The sequence below is a fragment of the Puma concolor genome, chromosome B1 (genome assembly GCF_028749965.1).
Source record: "Puma concolor isolate L17-30 chromosome B1, mPumCon1.1.hap2, whole genome shotgun sequence".
Lineage (NCBI taxonomy): Eukaryota > Metazoa > Chordata > Mammalia > Carnivora > Felidae > Puma > Puma concolor.
The window spans coordinates 71415360-71428252 of record NC_141670.1 but is presented as its reverse complement, the minus strand read 5'-3'; positions in this window follow the sequence as shown (position 1 = coordinate 71428252).

The window sequence follows — 12893 nt, the reverse complement described above, 5'->3', positions numbered from 1 at the left end:
AATAAAATTTTCAATTTTAGTAATTGAAAATTATAAATTTATACTTTTATATGTCAATGAAACAAGATAGCCATTTGTCATAATTCTTTACACTGATAGTTTGAAAAAATAGTTTTTCTAAAATTGTACAGAATAACATGCATAAATAAATGCATAGAGAATAACTTAATTGAATAAAGACATGGGGAGCAGAACTGATCGTGATATGAATTCTAAGAAAAAATAAAATGGTCTATATAAAAATTATCAATAAAATTACATTTCCATGAATCACAAAAATCTACCTGGATAAAAGTTAACTAGATTGAAAAAGATTAATCATCAAACTTAAGATTATATAAAAAGATTCCTATCTATAAAAACTTGCATTTAAAATATCCAACATTCTGTGAATCCTTGTGATAAAATGCATCAATACAATAACTACCTTCTGCAAAAAATTTAAAACAATGGTTTTAAAAGCAGAAAGATTTTTATGAGTATTTCCAGAGTAATATTACATCCTGTTTGTAAATTAACGAAAAATTATAAGCATTTATTCACTCTAGTTATTAACCTTCCTAGGAACTCTTACAAAATGCATGTGCTGTAGGAAGTATATTAAATCATTTTTAATTAGCAGAAGTACTTCCATTCGTACATAAGTATTTTTAAAGTGTCATATTTACAGACAACTAAAGGTTGGCTAGCTAACTTATACTTCTTGGATCCCAAAACTATAGCTTAGGACACATAATAATATTTTAATTTTTACATTCTCTCACAATTCCATTAATATCTGACTTAGTTGCATTATGTTTAAATATAAACTTCAAAATTTCAACCATAAATGTTTAAATGTTTAAAAATAAATGTTTAAAAACAAAAGCAATCATTTGAATTATATTTTGCATTGATAATATTTAAAATATATATATTACACATTATATATTGTTATATATAATATGTATATATTTAATTATATATAATTATGTGTATTACATAAATTTTATATTATATAAATATTACATATTTATACATTATATTTTATAATATAATTTATATTATATAAATATTACATATTTATACATTATATTTTATAATATAATTTATATTATATAAAATGTATATGAAATTTTTATAAATTTTCATAAAAGTTTATACACATATTATATATATTTTAAATTTAGTACTTTACATAGAGCTACATGTGATATACTCATGAACCATTAAGAGATTGTCAAGGATAATTTGATTGGACCTTATTTCATTTTTTGAACATTGACTTTAGAATCTAATTCTGCCATAAGATGTGTTATTTTTCATGATTAGTTATTTGTAGCAAGGTTTATTCCAAGGAAGGTAGCCATTTAAACATTAAGTCTTCCAATTTTCTCTCTTTCTTATTCTGATACAATGTTAGAGAATTCAGAATTTAAAAGTACAAAATTCTTAATAATGTTGAGAAAAAAACATCATGTCTTCTGGATGTGGGTAACCCTATGTGCCAGGGGTCAGAAATTTTTTTTTTAAGTTTATTTATTTATTTTGAGAGACAGAGAGAGAGAGGTGGAGGAGAGAGAGAGAGAGAACAGGGGAGGGGCAGAGAGAGAGGAATCCCAAATGGGATCCACTCTGTCAGGTCAGAGCCCTATGTGGGGCTTGAATCCCATGAACCATGAGATCATGACCTGAGACAAAATCAAGAAGCAGATGCTTAAACTGAACCACCCAGGCTCCCCTAGAAATTTTTAAATAGGAGGATTTAATAAAGGGATTTTGCTACCCTGGTGTAGCTAGTTTAGGAGAAAAGGGAAGAAAGACTTAGAGCAGGAGGTAGCCACCATCCAGGTCTGGGGAGTAAAGGGAAGAGAGCCGGGTAACCAGAAACTGGGGGCAGACCTCTGACTAGAGTGCTCTGAGCAGAAGAGGGAAGCCATAGAGGCTGATGGCCAAAGCCATCTGCCACTGCTGGCATGATGGTGACAGGCACAGCAAGCAAAGAAGGATAGATTTGGAACTGAGATACAGTGGATCAAAACCCACAACTTGAAAGCAATAACTGACAATGTTTAGTTATTACATTTTTTGAATATATGTATCAAAGTTCGTTTAGCTCTAATGACAAATAATGTTTACAACAAACTAACCGATACTCATAAAATCGTTTTCTGCTATAAAGCTACAACTCTTTGATACTTAAGTTCGTCCTGAGTTCATAGACTTACAACTTCTACATATTAGTCATATTTAATGCTATATGTCATTAAAAGTTATTGAAACGGCAAATTAAGAATATGGTGCTATGGAGAGGAAAGAACCTTAGATTTTGCATCAGAAAAGCTGTTTTTTAATCCAATTCTGAACACCAAGTAGTTGATTTTGGACACATCTCTTAAATTGCCTGAACCTCATATTCCTCATTATGGGGTTTATTTAATGATATTGAATATTATTTCAAGATTCACATATTAGAGACTATTTGATTCAGTGACTTATAGGAGAACAATACAATAAATTTTGTTGTTCTTCGGAACAGTGTGATGATATGCCATAGAAGTGACCTTATGTAAATTAATGGGGTCTATAAAAATATGAAGAAATTATTTCATCCACCTATCTGCTTTCAGATACAGATGCCTTGGTATGCAAAGCTAAAAGAAAAGATTCTGTTTAGTAATAGCACTTTGTTGAAAGAAGTGTAATAGGAATGGGTCTTTGTTTTGTATAAAATTGTTGCATCATTGCTAAAATTGGAAAAAATACAATCAGATATGCCCAGAATCAGAAAGACTTTGTTAGTTATTGTCCAAATTTTACTTTTCTTCATAAATGTTATGATATCGGGAGGAGTTCAAAGTAGTTATTTTAAAAGTCAATAAATAGAAACTGCTAAATAATCAATCTAGCATATATAAAAGGGCTGAGATGTGGAATAACTTAGCTTTCAGAAATCTTGCCATTTTTCTGAAATGTTAAAATAAGAATCAAAGTGACAAGAGCAAAAATATTGGTTTCTAAAGCACAATAAAATTCAGTAGAACTAAAAATAAAATAAAATAAAGGATTGACCAGACAAAAATATAAAAGAAAAATCTGGAGTCTTGATGCTGAACCCAAGCTATTATGATTCTGGAATTTATTAAAAGGAATAATTCATGGGACATTTGGAAGTAATCTTTCTGCTATATTATGCATTCATGAGCTCTTTATTAGGATATTGTGGCTACTTTTTGGTCACCGCACTTTTTAAAAGATGTGGACAAACTGGAAAAGATCAGTGAAGAATGAGGAAAATGAATAAAGGGATAGAAAATAGTAACCCAAGGAAAGGTTTAAAGAATGGTGTTGCTCATAATAGACAAGGAAAGCCCACAGGGCAAGTCTGATTATTGTAATTAGATACATGAGGTATTTTCACAAGATTCTGTTATTTTTTTCTTGATATGAATATTAGCTAGAACAAAAGAAAGTATGTAATTAAAGAGCATTTTATTATATACATATATATATATGGTAGTGTATATTTTATTATATACTATATATTATAGTATATATATTGTATATATATAGTATATATCCCCCCAATTAAGCTTGTGTTTGTTTGTTTTTCCATTTCTTTGAATCTAGTGAGAGAAATACTAGAAAGTTACCTTGGTAATCCTTAGGAAGACAAATTTCCTTTCAGACCTGAAGGTAGATCCTCTTTCTAAGCAAACAGAGCAGCCTCCTTTGTCTAGGAAATGGGGTATAAAGCCATCTGTTGTGTTTTGGATGGTGTTGGCCCAGGACATTTAGTCTAACAATCCTCAAGTGGGTATATAGATAAACTGAGAAGAAAGGGCATATGAGGCCCTTTGAGTTTTGAGAAGTATAAAAGCAAGGCTCTGGGCATGTTCAGAACTGCACACACATTTCTTGAAAAAATTTTGGAAGAGCACTCCCAGAATCTGGGTAAGGTCTGAATACGACTGAGAGAAATAAGCATAAGCACCTTGACTATATCCATCAAAACAGTGTAGGTCCTTGTTCCATATAATTCTCAGAGAATAGAGGAGAATCCCTCAAAGATTTATGGACTCACCTAGCTGATTGTGGAGGACGGGTTGTCAACAGAGACACCATGTGGCAGGGAGAAGCAATGGCAGCAGGAGAATGAAGAGAAACTCCACGTTCCCATTTAACTTCGGGAGAGGTGGAAGCTCACAAAGGAGAACTCGATTCTCCTTGTGATATGGATATTTCAGCCTGTAATAGAGATATGGCTGCGTTTCTAGCCCACCTTGGATAAGTACCTACATAGCAAAGCAGCTACATGAAAAGAATGTTTTTAAAGATGACAGAAATAATTAAAAGCTATAAAGATAAGAAGAAAACATTTAATTATGTACAAATACTGGTTTCCTCATGAAAATCTTTTTAGTATGCCTACATGAGATTTTCCATGATCAACGCTCATGGCACCATGAACCCTCTACTTAGAAATCATTAAAATTGAAATCCTATATACATTGCTGTTTATTGACGAAAGTCTGTCTCCCTCTTTAGAATATATATTTCACAAGAGCAGGCCACCCATCTCACCTTGGTAGCTTCAGCACGTCTCACTCTAGGCTCACAGGATCACCATTGTAAAGCCAACCTCTATCACAATGGTGCATAACATGCATTCTATACATAACTTGGTAGATAATATACATTTAATGAACAGGGACTGAATATCATTCTTTAATAATCTAAAAGTTAAAATTGAATACATTATTTAAAAAAAATCTTCTCAAGGGGCGCCTGGGTGGCTCAGTTGGTTAAGTGACAGACTTTAGCTCAGGTCATGATCTTGCAGTTTGTGAGTTCGAGCCCCACGTAAGGGATCTGTGCTGACATCTCAGAGCCTGGAGCCTGCTTTGGATTCGATCTCCTTCTCTCTCTGCCCCTACGTCACTCATGTGCTCTCTCTCTCAAAAATAAATAAATATTAAAAAATTTTTAAATGTTTTTATTTATTTTTGAAGGAGAGAGAGAGACAGAGCATGAGTAGGGGAGGAGCAGAGAGAGAGGGAGACACAGAATCCGAAGCAGGCTCCAGGCTCTGAGCTGTCAGCACAGAGCCCTACGTGGGACTTGCACTCACGAACCGTGAGATCATGATCTGAGCCGAAGTTGGATGCTTAACCGACTGAACCACCCAGGGGCCCCTCAAAAATAAATAAATATTAAAAAAAAAACTTTAAAAATTCTTCTCACAGTAAAAACTCCAGGCCCAGAAAGTTCCACTGGTGTATCTTTACAAACTTAAGAAGAAACGAGGGGCACCTGGGTGGCTTAGTCAGTTAAGCATCCAACTCTTGACATTGGCTCAGGTCATTATCTCATGGTTGGTGAGATCAAGCCTTGCACTGGGCTCTGCACTGACAGCATGGAGCCTGCTTGAGATTCTCTTTCCCTCTCTCTCTGCCCCTCCCTTGTTCGTGTGATCTCTCTCTCTCTCTCTCTCTATCAAAATAAATAAACTTAAAGAAAATAAAAAAGAAATAAGAAATAATACCATTCCAACATAAATTCTTCCAGGAACTGTAAAAAAAAGGTGGAAGTCATAGCTCCTTATATGAATAGCATCCACCCTCTGATTCAAACCTGGCAAAGAAATTACAAGACAAAAACATTACAGACCGACTGTAAACATGGGTGCAAAAATCTTTAACAAAATATTAGCAATTAGGATTTAGTACAGTCGACCCCTGAAAAACCGCACAGGGTTTGAACTACACGGGTCTACTTATGCGCAGAAGTTTTTCAATAAACACAGTACATCTTTATTGTAAGAATAGAGTATATAATACATATAACATACAAAATATGTATTCACTGACTGTTTATGTTATTGGTAAGGCTTCCCATCAATAGTAGGCTATTAGTAGTTAAGTTTTAGGGGAGTCAAAGTTATATGTAGATTTTTGACTGCCATAGGGACGGGCGGTAGTGCTGCTAATCCTTGCATTATTCATGGGTCAACTGTATGTATATTTATACACACATACACCAATACCAAGTGGGGTTTTCCATATGTAAATTTAGTTTCACATTAAAAAAAAATCAATCTTCGGGGCACCTGGGTGGCTCAGTCATTTGAGCACCCGACTTCAGCTCAGGTCATGATCTCACAGTTTGTGGGTTTGAGCCCCATGTCGGGCTCTGTGCTGACAACTTAGAACCTGGAGCCTGCTTCAGATTCTGTCTTCCTCTTTCTCTCTGCCCCTCCTCTGCTCACACTCTGTCAATCTCTCTCTCAAACAATTAATAAGCATTAAAAAAATTAAACAAAAATCAATCATCATAATTTACCACACACAGACACACACACACACACAGAGGCAGGAAGGGGGGGGGGAAATCACATCATTGTTTTGATAGGTTTATAAAAATCATTTGACAAAATTTAACACTTACTCATAGTAGAAATTCCAAGAAAACTAGGATAGTAGGGAAATATCTTAATCTATAAGTAATCTATAAGAATATCTATAAAAAACCTAGAGCAAACATCTTACACAATGAGGAAACATCAAAAAAATTTCCTTTGAAATTCGGAAGGAGACAAGAATGTCGACTATCACTATTTCACTCAATGTTGTACTAGAAGTTCAGTCAGGAAACAAGGCAAGAACAAAGGACATAATAATGAAAAAAGAAGAAATAAAGTGATCATTATTCATAGACATAATAATTTGTATCTAGGAAATATAAAAAGCTTAAAAACAATTATTACTAATAACTGAATTTAGCAAGGGTATTGGATATGTGTCCAATCTACACAAATTGTGTGCATTCTAGCAATAAAACAACAACAAAATAAAACAGAAAATAATTGTATCATTACAACACATTAACAAACATTAAATGTCTAGGAATAAATGTATCAAAAGATGTTCAAGGCTTCTGCACTAGAAATGGAAATTTTTATTAAGGTTGAAGAAAGAGGAGGAATAATTTATGTTTATTGGAAGGCTCAGTATTGTAAAGATACCAATATTTTCCCAAGTATGTTTAGATTCAATGCAATCCTAACTGAAATCCCGATAGATTTTTTTTTAAATCAAAAGTGATAAGCTTATTCTAAAATGTATATGGAAAAAATTAGCAATAGCAATATTGAAGAAAAGTTGCTAGGCATTACCAACTATCAAGATCTGTTATAAAACTACCATGATTAAAACAACATTATATTTGTGTAAGGATGGAGAAGTTCAATAAAGGAATAGAATAGAAAGCACAGAAATAGCCCCCATACACTGTCATCTGATCGTGGTGAGTGATCTGCCCATATTTTCCTTAATAAATAAAGGACTTATTATTTCAGCTGCTGGTAAGATAGTCTCAACTGTCAACCCTTTATGGGGACTGCCTTGGCTAAAGAAAACTCTCATTCAAGGTGTGCACTTATTTCCAGGGTTAGCTTGCATCCAGTGACTGATTGGCACCGTTGTGTTAAGGCTAGAACCCTCTTCTTAACTCAGGAAACTCTGAAAGGCCATCCCAGCTCCAGACCTCTGCATGGAATCCACAGAGGCTCTTGTTGGGGCAGCATTACAGATTAACTTCTCTCTCTGTCCAACCTTCTTTCCCTTCTACCTCTTTTACAGTTCTGCGTTCCCAAGAGCACTCCTTAACAAATGTCTGGCAAGCCAACCTTTATCTTTTTAATAGAGAAGCCAAAGAGCAGCAGTTAGTGCCAGGAATGTTCTAAAAAGCAAATGCTGATATGCAATTTCAGAGCTGGATCATCTGTTGCTTGACTGGAGGATGGCTGGACTACTGCAAAGTCAACCAAGTGGTTGACTTAAGTCAAGTGGTTGATTTAAGGAATGTGTTCTTTTCCACTGTTATCAGAAAAGAGGATCATAAACAGAATTTATTTGGAATAGAGGAAACATTTATAGACATTTGGAGTTTTGTCCCAGGGCTATGCTAACTCTCTTACACTATGCCATGAAATAGTCCAAGGGGATTTGTACCGTTGAATAGCCCACAGGACATCATTGGTCTATTAGATTGATGCCGTTATGCTAATCGGACTGAATGAGCCAGAAGTGGCTATTGGATTAGAGGCCTTAATAAGACCCATATATTCCAAAGGGTGGGAAATAAAACCTGCAAGGATTCAGAGACCCATTACATCAGTAAAACTTTTAAGGGTCCAGAGGTCCTTTATTCTCCAAAGTAAAGGATGGATTATTGCGTTTTGTATCACTAGGAAGAAAGGACATTGCTAAGTAGGCTCATTTGTGTTATGGCGGTACCATGTGGCATATCTAGGAATATTGCCCTGACTTTTGTATCAAGTAACACGAGAGTTGGTCACCTTTGAGTAGGGCACTGAGCAGAAAAAGGTTCTAGAGTCTGACCTCGAGACAAACTCTAGGTTATTAAAATTGATGGACTGTATGGTATTTAATGTATCAGTGGTAAAAGATGCTATGAGAAGCTTATGGAAAGTCTCAATGAAAGAATCATAACATAGACCCTTAGGGTTTCTAGCAAGGCCATGTCCTCTTCAGTGGATAATTATATGCCTTTTGAAAAGAAGCATCTTGTTCAAAACCACTGAATTGTAGATAAAAAGTTTAATGCAACAGGATAGAGAGTCCAGAAATAGTTTCACAAATCCAAAATAGCATGGAAGAGATGGACTAATCAACAAATAAGCTTTGAGCAATCAAATAAATACTGGGGTAAAAAAAATTAAGTTAGACTAATTTTCACGCCAGCACCTACGTAAACTCCATATGGGTTAGGGCCTAACTGTTAAGAGGACAACCTCTGGGCTTCCAGACTTGTTTGGGTTTTCTTGAGGATTTCATTGACTTTACAAATTAATTTGGAAAGTGTCATCATCTTTATAGTATTGAAAAATTCCTATTTAGGAGTATGGCCTCATTCTTCACTTATTTTGGTCTTTCTTTACATTCTTCAGTAGAGTTTTAAAGTCTCCTTGATGTACATGTTCCTTTTATTTTTTTCAAGTTTTACCCCTGAACTTTTTGTTTTTCTTATAATACGTATTATTTGTAACAATAGCTTCAAAAAACTTGGTGGTATCTTGAGGCTCTCTCCCCAAATGTCACCATTCTTTTTTCCCCAAGTTCTACATAAATAAAGAAAATAAAGAATGGAAAATGGAGGGCGAAATGGAAATGGAGAGAGAGTCAATTAAGAGACTCTCTTAATGGGAGAGTCAAACAGGTTTGCTAACCAAGTCCCAGAATTTGGCAAATGTAACTCACCTAGTTACAAGCACTGATGGACTATCTGAAGTTGATGCTGAGCACTGTTGGCTTTCCCCTACCCTTCCACTGTTTGTATCTCATGTGAATTTCTGTTGTGTATAGACTAACCTGGAACCACACTGTAAGTGGATTTGGGAAAAGATAATTTCAAGCTTCTCCTCTAAAATATAGAGGAGACCTAAGAAAAGAGTAGCAGTGATTTGAGTTGACTTTAGACAGGGGCCACAGGGGCAATTCCATCCTGCCACATGCTTTTTTCAAACACAGCCACTCCCCGGAATTTTCTATGACTGCTTTCATGCTGCAATGGCAAAGTTGAGTATTTTCAACAGAGACAATATTGTTGGTAAAGACTCAAATATTCACTATCTGGCCTTTTAGAGGAAAAAGTTTGTCAACTTTTGCAATAGAAAAATCCAATATGCTTTTCAATATATTCTGTGCGCATTGGTCTTTGTGTTTTTTATGTCTTCTTGAGTCAATTTTGGTTATTTATAACTTGAATACTATCAATGGCATCTAAATTCATCCTGGTTTTTTTTGTTTGTTTTATGTTTCTTTTCTCATTAGTAATTGTATGTAGATGTTTCTTTTTTTTTTTAACATTCATTTTCAAGAGACACAGAGCACGAGTGGGGGAGGGGCAGAGAGAGAGGGAAACAGAATCTGAAGCAGGCTCCAGGCTCTGAGCTGTTGGCACATAGCCCTAAGCGGGGCTCGAACTCACAAACCATGAGATCATGACCTGAGCCGAAGTCAGCCACTTAACCAGCTGAGCCATCCAGGTGCCCCAATATGTAGATGTTTCTAATATCTTTTGTTTTGATACAAAATAAGACTTTGTCAGAAGTTATTTTACTTTAATTGATATAATTTGTTATTTATTTTCATTAATTTTTGCTTTCGCTTTTACGTTTTCTTTTATATTTAAAAGGAAATAACTTTGTTCTTTTTATGCAACTTCTCGGATTGAATGCTTAATTGATTTATTTAAAATATTCTTGGGTTCTAATAAATACATTCATAAATTTTCTTCTTGGTACTGCTTTGGTCTAAAATCCGTTACTTCTGAAATACAGAGCTTCTTCATTAATTTTGAAAAATTATATTTTCAGTTTTGATTTTCTCTTTAACTCAAGTTGAATTTTGAAATGTGTTTTTTTTTCATTTTGGAAATGAAAGGCTTTATGTGTATGTGTGTTTCTAGTCATTTATACTTAATTTTTAGTTTATTGTATTGTAGCTTGAAAATGAAGCTGATATAGATTTTCCCACCCTGAAATTAGTTGAGTGATTTACTGCAGCTTTATAAATAGTCATTATCTACTATTGGAGGGGCAAAGAAGTTGGGTTTTGGAAAAGATCATGCATAAATTACAAGGTTTTTGTCTTTTTTTTTTTTTTTTTTTTTTTTTTTTTTTTTTTTTTTTTTTACTGGTTATAAAATTCTCTCTGTAGATCGGTCATGTTAATTGTGTCATTCAGATTTTTATCTTCAGCATTTTGTGGTCCCAAACCAGACAGAGATAGGAATAGGGAAAGGAGAGGAAAACTGACAACAGCAAGACAAAATTAAGGGCGGTTTTAGTTACTCTCCATTTTGGTCACCAGTTCAGACCAATTCAGGTAAAAAAAGAATCATGTATTTATTAATAAAAGAAACAGAAGAAGCAAAAAATGCAAACAAATTCCGTATCTTTCAGGGTTTTTGCCATGTGATCCGATAATTTTTGAGAAAGTCATGTTAAAAATCTTCCCCCATGATTATAGAATCATGTACTTCTCTTTTTATTTAAAAAATTTAAATTACTACTTTTTAATTAAAAAAATTAAAAACAAATCAAGTTAGTTAACATACAGTATAGTGTTGGTTTCTGGAGTAGACTCAGTGATTTACCACTTACATATAACCCCCAGTGCTCATCCCATCAAGTGCCCTCCTTAATACCCATCATCCATTTGCCTCCCCCCCCCCACTTCCCTTTATTATTATTTTTTAAACCAAAGCATTTATTTGGGGTCATAGTATCGCAATTTGAGAGCACAGATTCAGGTAACAACCCAAACTGTGTCCTACTAAGGAACAAAGTTAGGGGTTTTTAAAGACAAAAGGGAATGCTGTATATGTTGTTTACAAATAACTGTGACTGATATTGGTGGCAGAAAACTAACCTTGGCTAAATAGAATTGGTTGCTGAGGTGATCACTGAGCAAAAGTCCATTACTGTAGCAAGTTGCTGGTATTCCTGCAGAGCCCCCAGACTATTTGTGCTTTGACCCTACTCAAAAGATTTTGGCCCACCTAAAGACTCTACCAAAAAACTACTAGAACAAATAAATGAATTCAGTAAGGTCATGGCATGCAAAGTTAATATACAGAAATTTGTTGCATTTCCATATACCAATGATGAAGCAGCAAAAAGGGAAATTAAGAAAACAATCCCATTTACAATTACTCTAAAAATAAAATACTTAGGAATAAACTTAACCAAAGAGGTGAAGATCAGTAGTCTCTGAAAACTATAAAACACTGATGAAAGGAATTCGAGGTGACACAAAGAAATTAAAAGACATTCTATGCTCATGGATTAGAAGAATAAGTATTGTTAAAAATGTGTATACTACCCAAAGCAATCTACAGATGTAATGCAATGTCTATTAAAATACCAACAGTATTTTTCACAGAACGAGAACAAACAATCCTAAAATTTGTATGGAACCACAAAAGACCCCAAATACCGAAAGCAATCTTAAAAAAGGAAAACAGAACTGGATTTATCACAATTCCAGACCTCATGTTATATTACTAAGCTGTAGTAATCAAAACCGTATGGCACTGGTACAAAAATAAACACATAGATCTATGGAACAGAACAGAAACCCTAAAAATAAACCTGTAAGTATATGATCAAGTAGTCTTCTCTCTCTTCTTCTTCTTTTTCTTTTTCTTTTTCTTTTTTTTTGGAGAAATTTTGGAGAAATTTTTGTTTTGGAGAAGTTTTTGTTGTTGTCTTAGCTATAGAATGAAAGTTTGTGATTGTTATAATTTCTTTAGGTAAGTTATTTCTTCCTTTGTTGTGGCCAGTCTTCTAATGAGGTCATCAAACGCATTCCTCATTTCTGTTAATCTTATGTTTTGTTTCAATTTTTTTTTTTTTTTTTTACTGAAGTATAGTTGATACACAATATGACATTAGTTTTAGGTGTACAACATAATAATTTGATGAGTCGGTATGTTATGCTGTGCTCACAAGTGTAGCTACCATCTGTTATCATAAAATGCTATTATAATACCACTGACTTTATTCCCTTATTCCCTGCGTTGTACCTTTCATCCTTGTGACTTATTCCATAACTGGAAGACTGTACTTCCCATACTCCTTCACCCATTTTGTCCATCCCCCCGGACAGAATTTTCATGTCTGCTTTTGTTACCCATCTATTATTTCATATTTCTACTTTTCCCATTAGAGTCCTTATCGTATTCATCATAGCTGTTTTAAATTCCCTGTTTGACAATTCAAGCACCTGTATCTAAGACTGGTTTCTGATGCTTGCTTTATCTCTTTATATTGTTTTGTTCTTGCTTTTTATTTTGTCTTGTTTGTTTGTTCGTTTATTTTTGATGAA